We start from the raw sequence: 11,887 nt of genomic DNA, 5'->3' as shown, positions 1-11,887 counted from the left end.
TCTTTGGACTGTGGGGGAAACCGGAGCACCCGGAGGAAACCCACGCGGACACGGGGAGAACATGCAAACTCCACACAGAAAGGCCCTCGCCGGCCCCGGGGCTCGAACCCAGGACCTTCTTGCTGTGAGGCGACAGCGCTAACCACTACACCACCGTGCCTAGGCGGTGTGTATGACTGGTAATTACTAACACTGACCACTAGGCGGTGTGTATGACTGGTAATTACTAACACTGGCCACTAGGCGGTGTGTATGACTGATAATTACTAACACTGGCCACTAGGCGGTGTGTATGACTGGTAATTACTAACTGATCACTAGGCGGTGTGTATGACTGGTAATTACTAACACTGACCACTAGGCGGTGTGTATGACTGGTAATTACTAACACTGGCCACTAGGCGGTGTGTATGACTGGTAATTACTAACACTGGCCACTAGGCGGTGTGTATGACTGGTAATTACTAACTGATCACTAGGCGGTGTGTATGACTGGTAATTACTAACACTGACCACTAGGCGGTGTGTATGACGTAATTACTAACACTGACCACTAGGCGGTGTGTATGACGTAATTACTAACACTGACCACTAGGCGGTGTGTATGACTGGTAATTACTAACACTGACCACTAGGCGGTGTGTATGACTGGTGGTACACGTACACGGACAAACCACAAAAAATCGATTCGATGGGTTTACCATTTTTTCTTAGGTATGGTGCTCCGCTGGAAAATAGAAAAAAAAATTGAAACGCTTCACGATTATGCGTGTCATCCTTGCGCCAGGGGCCATGCTAATCTTCTCTGTATCGATCCAATTTTTGTATATGTGCTGCCGTAGCAAGCACAAATACACTAGTTGAACAGCCACTATAAAGACCCCACTTGATTACAACGTTTCCTGTCTAGGGTGAGTGCGAAAACCCCCAAATTCGTTCAGGAGAGTCACAGAACTGATCTGAATCCACATACACACACACACTTTATGGACTTTACAGATATAACAATCCCCCAAATTAACCAGTAAACACTTCAAAATTCTACACTTTTTCTCAGCCTACAGAGGTGCATGCTGGGAGTATGGACGGTTGAGCAGCTGCTGGTGTTCTGATTGGTTCTCTTTGTGGTGATGTCATCAGTCATTTGTGCTCGTGATCGCACACGTGCGAGGGATTCATGCGTGATGTGTGTGTGTGTGTTATTTACCAGCTGGGAGGGCCGTATCGTGAAATACCGTGACCGAGGTCTTGAAAGTACTGACCGAGGCCCTCTGGGCTGAGCTCATGCTATTTCACCATACGAACCGACCTTAAGCTGGTAAATAATTGTTTTTTTTCGCGGTCTGGTTTCCATCAAATCCTGCACTCTGATTGGCTGGCGAGCGGCTCCGTATCCTACGATACGGACCCTGGTTATGGCTCTCTGGCGACTCGCTCGTTCACAACAACAAACATAGTAGCATTTTTTTGTCAACGTTTATCTTTTTTTTTATAAGATTTATTTATAAGATTATCAAAAATCTTACATTTTTGCCAGCATTTCTCAGGAGAATAGCATTAATTTTACAGCATGGATAGCGATAACGACTGTTCACAGCGAAAGCGAGTTTTACTACCCTGAGGAAGAAGAAATAGAAAACATTTCAGGAGAAAACTAAAAACCTGTAATTTGCTAACACCGAGCAAAAACATGGCTGAATCCTGAATGACTCCTATTTGTATAAATAGGGAACTACATAGGAGGCAAAATGTAGTTGTTTTCCTGCCATGGAAGTGCACTTGTATATCGAGGAGGAAGCAATTTGCATTATAGCTGTGAATGAGGATTCAAAATGGCGGCTCGCCTTGGTTTTCCCTTTCGGGCGCTCTCGTTTTCTGTTAGAATTTGGTAAAGAAAAATTTAAATATATTATTTACCAGCTTAAGGTCGGTCCGTATGGTGAAATACCGTGACCTCGGCCTTGAATACTGACCTCGGCCCAGAGGGGCTCAGTACTTTCAAGACCTCGGTCACGGTATTTCACGATACGGACCTCCCAGCTGGTAAATAACATATATGTATATATGTGTGTGAGTGAGTGTGTGTATTCATACTTAGACACACACTATATATACAACTCCGATTCAAAAAAGTTGGGACAAAGTACAAATTGTAAATAAAAACGGAATGCAATGATGTGGAAGTTTCAAAATTCCATATTTTATTCAGAATAGAACATAGATGACATATCAAATGTTTAAACTGAGAAAATGTATCATTTAAAGAGAAAAATTAGGTGATTTTAAATTTCATGACAACACATCACAAAAAAGTTGGGACAAGGCCATGTTTCCCACTGTGAGACATCCCCTTTTCTCTTTACAACAGTCTGTAAACGTCTGGGGACTGAGGAGACAAGTTGCTCAAGTTTAGGGATGGGAATGTTAACCCATTCTTGTCTAATGTAGGATTCTAGTTGCTCAACTGTCTTAGGTCTTTTTTTTGTCGTATCTTCCGTTTTATGATGCGCCAAATGTTTTCTATGGGTGAAAGATCTGGACTGCAGGCTGGCCAGTTCAGTACCCGGACCCTTCTTCTACGCAGCCATGATGCTGTAATTGATGCAGTATGTGGTTTGGCATTGTCATGTTGGAAAATGCAAGGTCTTCCCTGAAAGAGACGTTGTCTGGATGGGAGCATATGTTGCTCTAGAACCTGGATATACCTTTCAGCATTGATGGTGTCTTCCCATGCCACATGCACTAATGCAACCCCATACCATCAGAGATGCAGGCTTCTGAACTGAGTGCTGATAACAACTTTCCATAAAGAACTTCAAATTTTGATTCGTCTGACTACAGAACAGTTTTCCACTTTGCCACAGTCCATTTTAAATGAGCCTTGGCCCAGAGAAGACGTCTGTGCTTCTGGATTATGTTTAGATACAGCTTCTTCTTTGAACTATAGAGTTTTAGCTGGCAATGGCGGACGGCACAGTGAATTGTGTTCACAGATGATGTTCTCTGGAAATATTCGTGAGCCCATTTTGTGATTTCCATACAGAAGCATGCCTGTATGTGATGCAGTGCCGTCTAAGGGCCCGAAGATCACGGGCACCCAGTATTAGCCTGGGCCCGCCCATCCTAAGAGTGACGCAACACGAGGGCCTGTTGTGAGCTTAGTCTGGCCAGGCAAGCTATCTACAGCTCTTCCAAGCTCCCGAAAAATCGGGAGCCAATCAACTTTGAGCATCTCCAACGGCCCTGGGTAGAGGCGTGTTCAAGGCAGTGACGTAGTAGAACTGCGACCGGAAGCCATAGATTGTTTACAGAATCTATGCCGGAAGCGCTTCATTCACTAGAAACATTACGAACATGGAGCAGGTTCTCATTGAAAACGGAGCAAAGAGCAGCCCTGGAGGTATTTATTGAAAGGAAGGACGTTTTCACCTTGCTCCTGACCGGCTTCGGTAAGAGTTTAATCTACCAGTTAGCCCCGTCACGTCACATACGTCAGAGGAAAGAGTGATGTGATTGGTTTAAGTTTCGTCACAGCCTTTTCTGGCTTCGACCAGTAGCAAACTGAGGCATTTCAGGGAGGTGGGTCAACCACGCACTTTGGGAAACGGTTGGGCTTAATATCTTTGCCAGACCAAATGCTCGCAGAGCTTTGAAGTCGCGTTAGCCAGACTAACCCAGTATGGTTTTCTGGCCTTGACCCTTACGCACAGAGATTCTTCCAGATTCTCTGAATCTTTTGATGATATTATGCACTGTAGATGATGATATGTTCAAACTCTTTGCAATTTTACACTGTCGAACTCCTTTCTGATATTGCTCCACTATTTGTCGGCGCAGAATTAGGGGGATTGGTGATCCTCTTCCCATCTTTACTTCTGAGAGCCGCTGCCACTCCAAGATGCTCTTTTTATACCCAGTTATGTTAATGACCTATTGTCAATTGACCTAATGAGCTGCAATTTGGTCCTCCAGCTGTTCCTTTTTTGTACCTTTAACTTTTCCAGCCTCTTATTGCCCTGTCCCAACTTTTTTGAGATGTATTGCTGTGATGAAATTTCAAATGAGCCAATATTTGGCATGAAATTTCAAAATGTCTCACTTTCGACATTTGATATGTTGTCTATGTTCTATTGTGAATACAATATCAGTTTTTGAGATTTGTAAATGATTGCATTCCGTTTTTATTTACAATTTGTACTTTGTCACAACTTTTTTGGAATCGGGTTTATATATTTTATTTATAATTTGTACTTTGTCCCAGCTTTTTTGGAATCGGGTTTTTATATATATATATATATATATATATATATATATATATATATATATATATATATATATGTGTGTGTGTGTGAGAAGTATGTATTCATAAATCGGTGAACATGTATATAGTCTAAACAGAGAAAGTACTTTATTAGGAACATATTGAGATACAATTTTGATATTATCAACCTAGATAAAGTGGAAATCAATTGTTTCATGATGGTCTTCTATCTCCTTAGTAAGGAACTTTGCAATGTGGTTTCATTTTCAAAAATACTCTTAGCTGTTTCTTTTGGATGCCTCCTGGACGCCTCTCTGGGGAGGTGTTCCAGGCATGTCCCCCCAGGAGGAGGCCCCGGGGAAGATCCAGGACACGCTGGAGGGACTATGTCTCTCGGCTGGCCTGGGAACACCTCTGTGTTCTTCCCGAGGAGCTGGCTGAGGTGTCTGGGGAAAGGGAAGTTTGGGCTTCCATGCTGAGACTCTTGCCTCTGTGACCTGGCCCCGGATAAGCGGATGAAGACGAGACGAGACTCTTAGCTGTTTAATTCTAATTACACTGTAACATTCCCCTCTGCTTTTGCGTGCTTGGGACCTTCTAACTTAACAAAAAGTAAAAGATCTCACATTTTGATAAAATTAGGCCACATTATGTTTTTTTTTGTTTGTTTTTCATGATTCTAATGTTTTTTTTTGTTATTGTTTTTAAATGTTTTTTGCCACTTCCTCCTGGAATGAGCTACAATGCTCATTTCTTCTTTCCATATTTCTTATCAGCAAATTGATTTCGTCATTCTTCATACAAAACGTTGGATGTTTCCTAGCAAAACCAATTTCCGTAGTACTGCTTGTGCGTCTCCCTTGTTCGTCTCCCTTGTTCTTTCTTTGCCACACTGCCGGCACGACGACATCTCATTGGTTCTGATCATCAGAATCTGATGTATTTCTTACAGACGTGGCCTGCTTCTTCTCTCGCGTGTTTCTTCTCCTGGTACCACTTAGTCGACCGAGGGCTGATGGGCGAAGGCTGTGCAAGTTCTCCAGACAGGAGAAGAAGGGTGACAGGAGGCTGGCTTGGCCACTAGTGTTGATTGGAAGGGAGAACACGAATAGACGCTGCTGTGGAGGGACAAGCATGGCGGTCAGTTTCTGCACAGGAGGAGGGAGAGGAAAAGACGTGCAGGGTGCAGGCGGCGCCAGTGTGATGCCTTGCTCCAGGATCTGTTTCTCTTGCCTCTTAGCCTTTTTGTTGTGCCTGAAATCGATTATATAAACAATAAGCAACATGCAGATCATTTTGATCAGTGAGAGTGCTTTATCAGCAACTAAAGCTATGTAATTGTAAAGAATTGAAATAGATGTGCTCAAGAGCGTGTTTGTTTAAGGAGTGATAATTCTAAATATTTACTATTGGGTGAGGGTGGTGCGGTTTATTTCAACCAGCTGTATGGTGGTGCCCTGCATAACCCTGGCATTGTTGAGGACTTTCTGCCTGATATTTCTGTAGGCACGGCTGATGAGAGTTCAGCGCTGAATGGTGGCCCCGTTCTTGCGCACAGACGATGGGCAGTCCTCGCACAGCTTTGAGATGAGACACTCGACATACCTATTGCAGTCAGGCCACTGTGCTGGTCCAGCATTCTGCCCCAAGAAACATCTGCGTTGAAAGGGAAAGAATGGCAAAATACTAAGTATATGCATAATTACAAATGTAACCATATTACTGAAATGTTAGTGTAAAATTCCACCATCAGTTATGTGTGCTGTGAATTATAAGATTTAACATAAGAAAATATTGCTTCAGAAAATCATTTTAAAAAGTAATGTTCAACCAGCGCTAACCACTACACCACCGTGCCGCCCATGGCACAACGTCAAAATATTTATTTCTTCAAGTGTCGGTATGTATGTTCCACACACAAAAGATTTGTGACACATAAATTACCTCAGCTTCTGATGGGGAAGATACTGGACTGCCAGCAGATTGTGACGCCAGACCGTCAGGCGGTGCCACACTCGTCTTTGATGGCAAAAGCGGTGGAGGTGCTCCCACACTTGCTGAACTGTCACCTTGAAAAAGCTGGCGCTTGACCTTCGACTGTCTCATATATTCCAAAACTGAAAGTAATAATAGTAGAATTAATAACAATATTACAAATCATGATGATGTTAATAACAATAACAAATTAAATTACAATAATACACATGAAAATGGAAATAAAAATCTTCATTAACATTCACTATGACATATGAAATTACATTCTGCTGGTCAGTATAATCTATCTTTTCACACATGGCAAGGAAAATATCCAAAATACTGACATATTAAAAACAGAAAATCTTGTGGCTGATTAGGTGTATACTAATTAAAATCTTTCTTACACTCATCAGAGGGATTGTCAACCGGCACCTTTAGATGGAGACTAGCATGTGCTCGTGGCACCACAAGGATTGAGGACAGGGTAGGGTCCTCCTCTGGGCTGCTCTCCTCATAGCCTTCATTGTCCTCTTCCTCTCGGCAGGCATCCAGGTGGGCAGATTCTTCACTGTCAGGATCTAAAGTGAAGTCCTGCAGCACCTCCCCAGTCTGGCTATACAGGTACTCAACACCTATAAGTTCACCTGTATAAACAAAAAAATACATTCAATGAAAATAATATGAAACAACATCCTTTCTTATCTATAACTAATAATGATAAATCATGATATGTACACTCACTCAAACACACAGATAGATGGATGGATGGATGGATGGATGGATGGATGGATGGATGTGGGTGTTAGGAAGCATTACCTGTATATTTGTGTGGCTCTCGGTATGACGGATGGACTGCTCTTCCCAGTTCAGCACAGCTCAGCTTGTTAGTGGCATGCTTTAAAAGTCCACTGTACAGTAAGATTGCGGGATGGTGGGACTTGAGGAACAATCTGCACGGACAGCAGCATCACCCCATCTTCATTCCAGCACTTAAGACCTTCCAGAAGGTATGCCTGAAAATGCATACCACTTGCACTGGTACCTGGAAAATACATACAGTGCCTTGAAAAGGTATTCATACCCCTTGAACTTTTTCACATTTTTCCACCTTATAACCACGAACTTAAGTTTTTTTATTGAGATTTTATGTGATAGACCAACACAGAGTAGCACATAATTGTGAAGTGAAACGAAAATGATAAATGGTCTTCAAAATTTTAAACAAATAAAAATCTGAAAAAAATGTGGTGTGCATTAGTATTCAGCCCCCTGTACTCTGATGCATCTAAATACAATCCAGTGCAATCAATTGCCTTCAGAAGTCATCTAATTAGTTAATAGAGTCCTACTGTGTGTAATTTATTCTCAGCACAAATACATTTGTTCTGTGAAGGCCTCAGTGGTTTGTTAGAGAACACTGAAGAACAAACAGCATCATGAAGACCAAAGAACTCACCAGACAGGTCAGGGATAAAGTTCTGGAGAAGTTTAAAGCAGGGTTAGGTTATAAAAAAATACCCCAAGCTCTGAACATCTCAAGAAGCACTGTTCAATCCATCATTCAAAAATGGAAAAAGTATGGCACAACTGCAAACCTACCAAGACATGGCCGTCCACCTAAACTGACAGAGCGAGCAAGGAGAGCACTGGTCAGAGAAGCAGCCAAGAGGCCCATGATCACTCTGGAGGAGCTGCAGAAATCCACAGCTCAGGTGGGAGAATCTGTGCACAGGACAACTACAAGTCGTACACTCCACAAATCTGGCCTTTTTGGAAGAGTGGCAAGAAGAAAGCCATTGTTGAAAGACAGGCATAAGAAGTCCCGTTTGCAGTTTGCCAGAAGCCATGTTGGGGACACAGCAAACATGTGGAAGAAGGTGCTTTGGTCAGATGAGAGCAAAGTTGAACTTTTTGGCCTAAATGCAAAGCGCTATGTGTGGCGGAAAACTAACACTGCTCATCACCCTGCACACACCATCTCCACTGTGAAACATGGTGGTGGCAGCATCATGCTATGGGGATGCTTTTCTTCAGCAGGGACAGGGAAGCTGGTCAGAGTTGATGGGAAGATGGATGGAGCTAAATACAGGGCAATCCTGGAAGAAAACCTGTTGGTGGCTGCAAAAGACTTGAGACTGGGAAGGAGATTCACCTTCCAGCAAGACAATGACCCTAAACATACAGCCAGAGCTACAATGGAATGGTTTAGATCAAATAATATTCACGTGTTAGAATAGCCCAGTCAAAGTCCAGACCTAAATCCCATTGAGCATCTGTGGCAAGACTTGAAAATTGCTGTTCACAGACGCTCTCCATCCAATCTGGCTGAGCTTGAGCTATTTTGCAAAGAAGAATGGGCAAAAATTTCAGGGTCTAGATGTGCAAAGCTGGTAGAGACATACCACAAAAGACTTGCAGCTGTAATTGCAGCAAAAGGTGGCTCTACAAAGTATTGACGCAGGGGGGCTGAATACTAATGCACACCACATTTTTCAGATTTTTATTTGTTTAAAATTTTGAAGACCATTTATCATTTTTGTTTCACTTCACAATTATGTGCTACTCTGTGTTGGTCTATCACATAAAATCTCAATAAAAAAAAAACTTTTAAGTTCGTGGTTGTAAGGTGGAAAAATGTGAAAAAGTTATATATATATATATATATATATATATATATACACACACACACACAGTGGTGCTTGAAAGTTTGTGAACCCTTTAGAATTTTCTATATTTCTGCATAAATATGACCTAAAACATCATCAGATTTTCACACAAATCCTAAAAGTAGATAAAGAGAACCCAGTTAAACAAATGAGACAAAAATATTATACTTGGTCATTTATTTATTGAGGAAAATGATCCAATATTACATATCTGTGAGTGGCAAAAGTATGTGAACCTTTGTTTCAGTATCTGGTGTGACCCCCTTGTGCAGTAATAACTGCAACTAAACGTTTGCGGTAACTGTTGATCAGTCCTGCACACCGGCTTGGAGGAATTTTAGCCCATTCCTCCGTACAGAACAGCTTCAACTCTGGGATGTTGGTGGGTTTCCTCACATGAACTGCTCGCTTCAGGTCCTTCCACAACATTTCCATTGGATTAAGGTCAGGACTTTGACTTGGCCATTCCAAAACATTAACTTTATTCTTCTTTAACCATTCTTTGGTAGAACGACTTGTGTGCTTAGGGCCGTTGTCTTGCTGCATGACCCACCTTCTCTTGAGATTTAGTTCATGGACAGATGTCCTGACATTTTCCTTTAGAATTCACTGGTATAATTCAGAATTCATTGTTCCATCAGTGATGGCAAGCCATCCTGGCCCAGATGCAGCAAAACAGGCCCAAACCATGATACTACCACCACCATGTTTCACAGATGGGATAAGGTTCTAATGCTGGAATGCAGTGTTTTCCTTTTTCCAAACATAATGCTTCTCATTTAAACCAAAAAGTTCTATTTTGGTCTCATACATCCACAAAACATTTTTCCAATAGCCTTCTGGCTTGTCCACGTGATCTTTAGCAAACTGCAGATGAGCAGCAATGTTCTTTATGGAGAGCAGTGGCTTTCTCCTTGCAACCCTGCTATGCACGCCATTGTTGTTCAGTGTTCTCCTGATGGTGGACTCATGAACATTAACATTAGCCAATGTGAGAGAGGCCTTTAGTTGCTTAGAAGTTACCCTGCGGTCCTTTGTGACCTCGCCGACTATTACATGCCTTGCTCTTGGAGTGACCTTTGTTGGTTGACCATTCCTGGGGAGGGTAACAATGGTCTTGAATTTCCTCCATTTGTACACAATCTGTCTGACTGTGGATTGGTGGAGTCCAAACTCTTTAGAGATGGTTTTGTAACCTTTTCCAGCCTGATGAGCATCAACAACGCTTTTTCTGAGGTCCTCAGAAATCTCCTTTGTTTGTGCCATGATACACTTCCACAAACATGTGTTGTGAAGATCAGACTTTGATAGATCCCTGTTCTTTAAATAAAACAGGGTGCCCACTCACACCTGATTGTCATCCCATTGATTGAAAACACCTGACTCTAATTTCACCTTCAAATTAACTGCTAATCCTAGAGGTTCACATACTTTTGCCACTCACAGATATGTAATATTGGATCATTTTCCTCAATAAATAAATGAGCAAGTATAATAGTTTTGTCTCATTTGTTTAACTGGGTTCTCTTTATCTACTTTTAGGACTTGTGTGAAAATCTGATGATGTTTTAGATCATATTTGTGCAGAAATATAGAAAATTCTAAAGGGTTCACAAACTTTCAAGCACCACTGTGTGTGTAATATATATATATATATATATATATATATATATATATATATATATATATATATATATATAATCCAACACTTCATAAAAAGAAACTTGTTCATCAATTTGGCTATAATTTCAGATGAAGCATTTGCTTGTTTGAAAAAAAATATATACCTGGGATAAACTGGTTGAGATGCAAGTGGAATGATTCCAGAGAAGTGGATCCTCTGGCACACCTGAAGACCGGCAGCAAGACACCTCCCTTCTTCGTCTGGCCCGTCTCTGTGTAGAGCAAGAAGTTGTCTGGGTCCTGGATGCAGGCAATATGTCTCTTCAGAGACTCCCAGATGTCCCATATTCTCTCACTGTCCAGGAGGGGCACGCCCAGAGTGTCGCAGCCTTGCTCGCCGCTCAGAGTGTTCAGCAGCTACTGTATGAGGGTAGTGGTCTCCTCGACACCTCTGGTCTTACGTCTGCAGCGGAGGGCCAGCTCATTCTTCGTGATATGGGTGTAGACGGCTGAATCGCTTGGACGGTGTAGCTCAGCACGTTTGGCGTCTTTAAGACGACACATCTTCGTCGCTCCACTCAAAGATGCAAGCGGACAGACGACGCATGAAGACGCCATACAGTTGGTGGGAGTCTGTCATACACCCGCTGGAAAACCGCTTCATGAAATGCCAAATGTCCAGTCTGATCTTGAGATCTGGCCAGTCGGTGAACATCTCCCGTAGTGACGAGTTATTCCCGCAGCAGTCTCGGTCCACGTACAGCAGCTGTGGAGGCTTGACCCCGGCTTCACGGTACCTTCGGTTGATGCCTGAGATCATAGGACCCAGACCGCAGCCTTCACTGGCGGTGAGCGTGCTCATCAGCACCTGCCCGTACTCGTTACCCACGTTCATGGCCCATGAAGCAGTTCCTGCACTGTGCCCTGCTAGCTTCTTGACGACCTGAAATATATACACAAATAACTATCTTTTAGAGTTTATCAGCAATGTAATGAACAATGTAACAAATGAAATGAAGTTTCATGTGAATAACAAAAATATTTAGCATCCAATAATGTTGATATGAAATAGAATTAATATTTCATAACACACTGATATTTATTTCACACTGTGCATCATTTTTCAATCCTGTTTAAAAAAAAAAAAAATCACATTTAAGCTTTTAAATTTACCCTCTTCCTAGAGTCCATCTTTAGGACACTCCCGAACACGGATGTGATGGCGGCCTTCACCTCGTCCAGACGCATGATCACATCATTGCAGTAGAGACTCTGCAGCCACTTGTAACCAGGGATAGATGCCATCTGTGGTGGTTCATGGACATCACGCTGGGTCAGAAGATTCCTCGTGTTGGCATGA

The 11,887-nt window shown here is 42.3% G+C and overlaps 1 long non-coding RNA gene and 1 other non-coding gene across 2 annotated transcripts; both read right to left on the bottom strand.

Annotated features, from left to right (window-relative positions):
• Nucleotides 1-741: 741 nt before the first annotated feature.
• LOC132872958 (U6 spliceosomal RNA) lies at nt 742-849 on the bottom strand. Its single transcript, XR_009651511.1, has one exon. It is a non-coding gene; the product is annotated as a U6 spliceosomal RNA (small nuclear RNA).
• Nucleotides 850-5,288: 4,439 nt separating this feature from the next.
• On the bottom strand, nt 5,289-6,278 carry LOC132872099 (uncharacterized). Its single transcript, XR_009651383.1, has 3 exons — nt 6,206-6,278; nt 5,669-5,917; nt 5,289-5,515 (listed from the first exon to the last, which is right to left on the bottom strand). It is a non-coding gene; the product is annotated as an uncharacterized LOC132872099 (long non-coding RNA).
• Nucleotides 6,279-11,887: the final 5,609 nt, after the last annotated feature.

Source organism: Neoarius graeffei, chromosome 24 (genome assembly GCF_027579695.1).
Source record: "Neoarius graeffei isolate fNeoGra1 chromosome 24, fNeoGra1.pri, whole genome shotgun sequence".
NCBI classification, from domain to species: Eukaryota; Metazoa; Chordata; class Actinopteri; order Siluriformes; family Ariidae; genus Neoarius; species Neoarius graeffei.
Note: the sequence above shows the minus strand (reverse complement) of the source record. Positions and strands in the feature narration are given on the sequence as shown.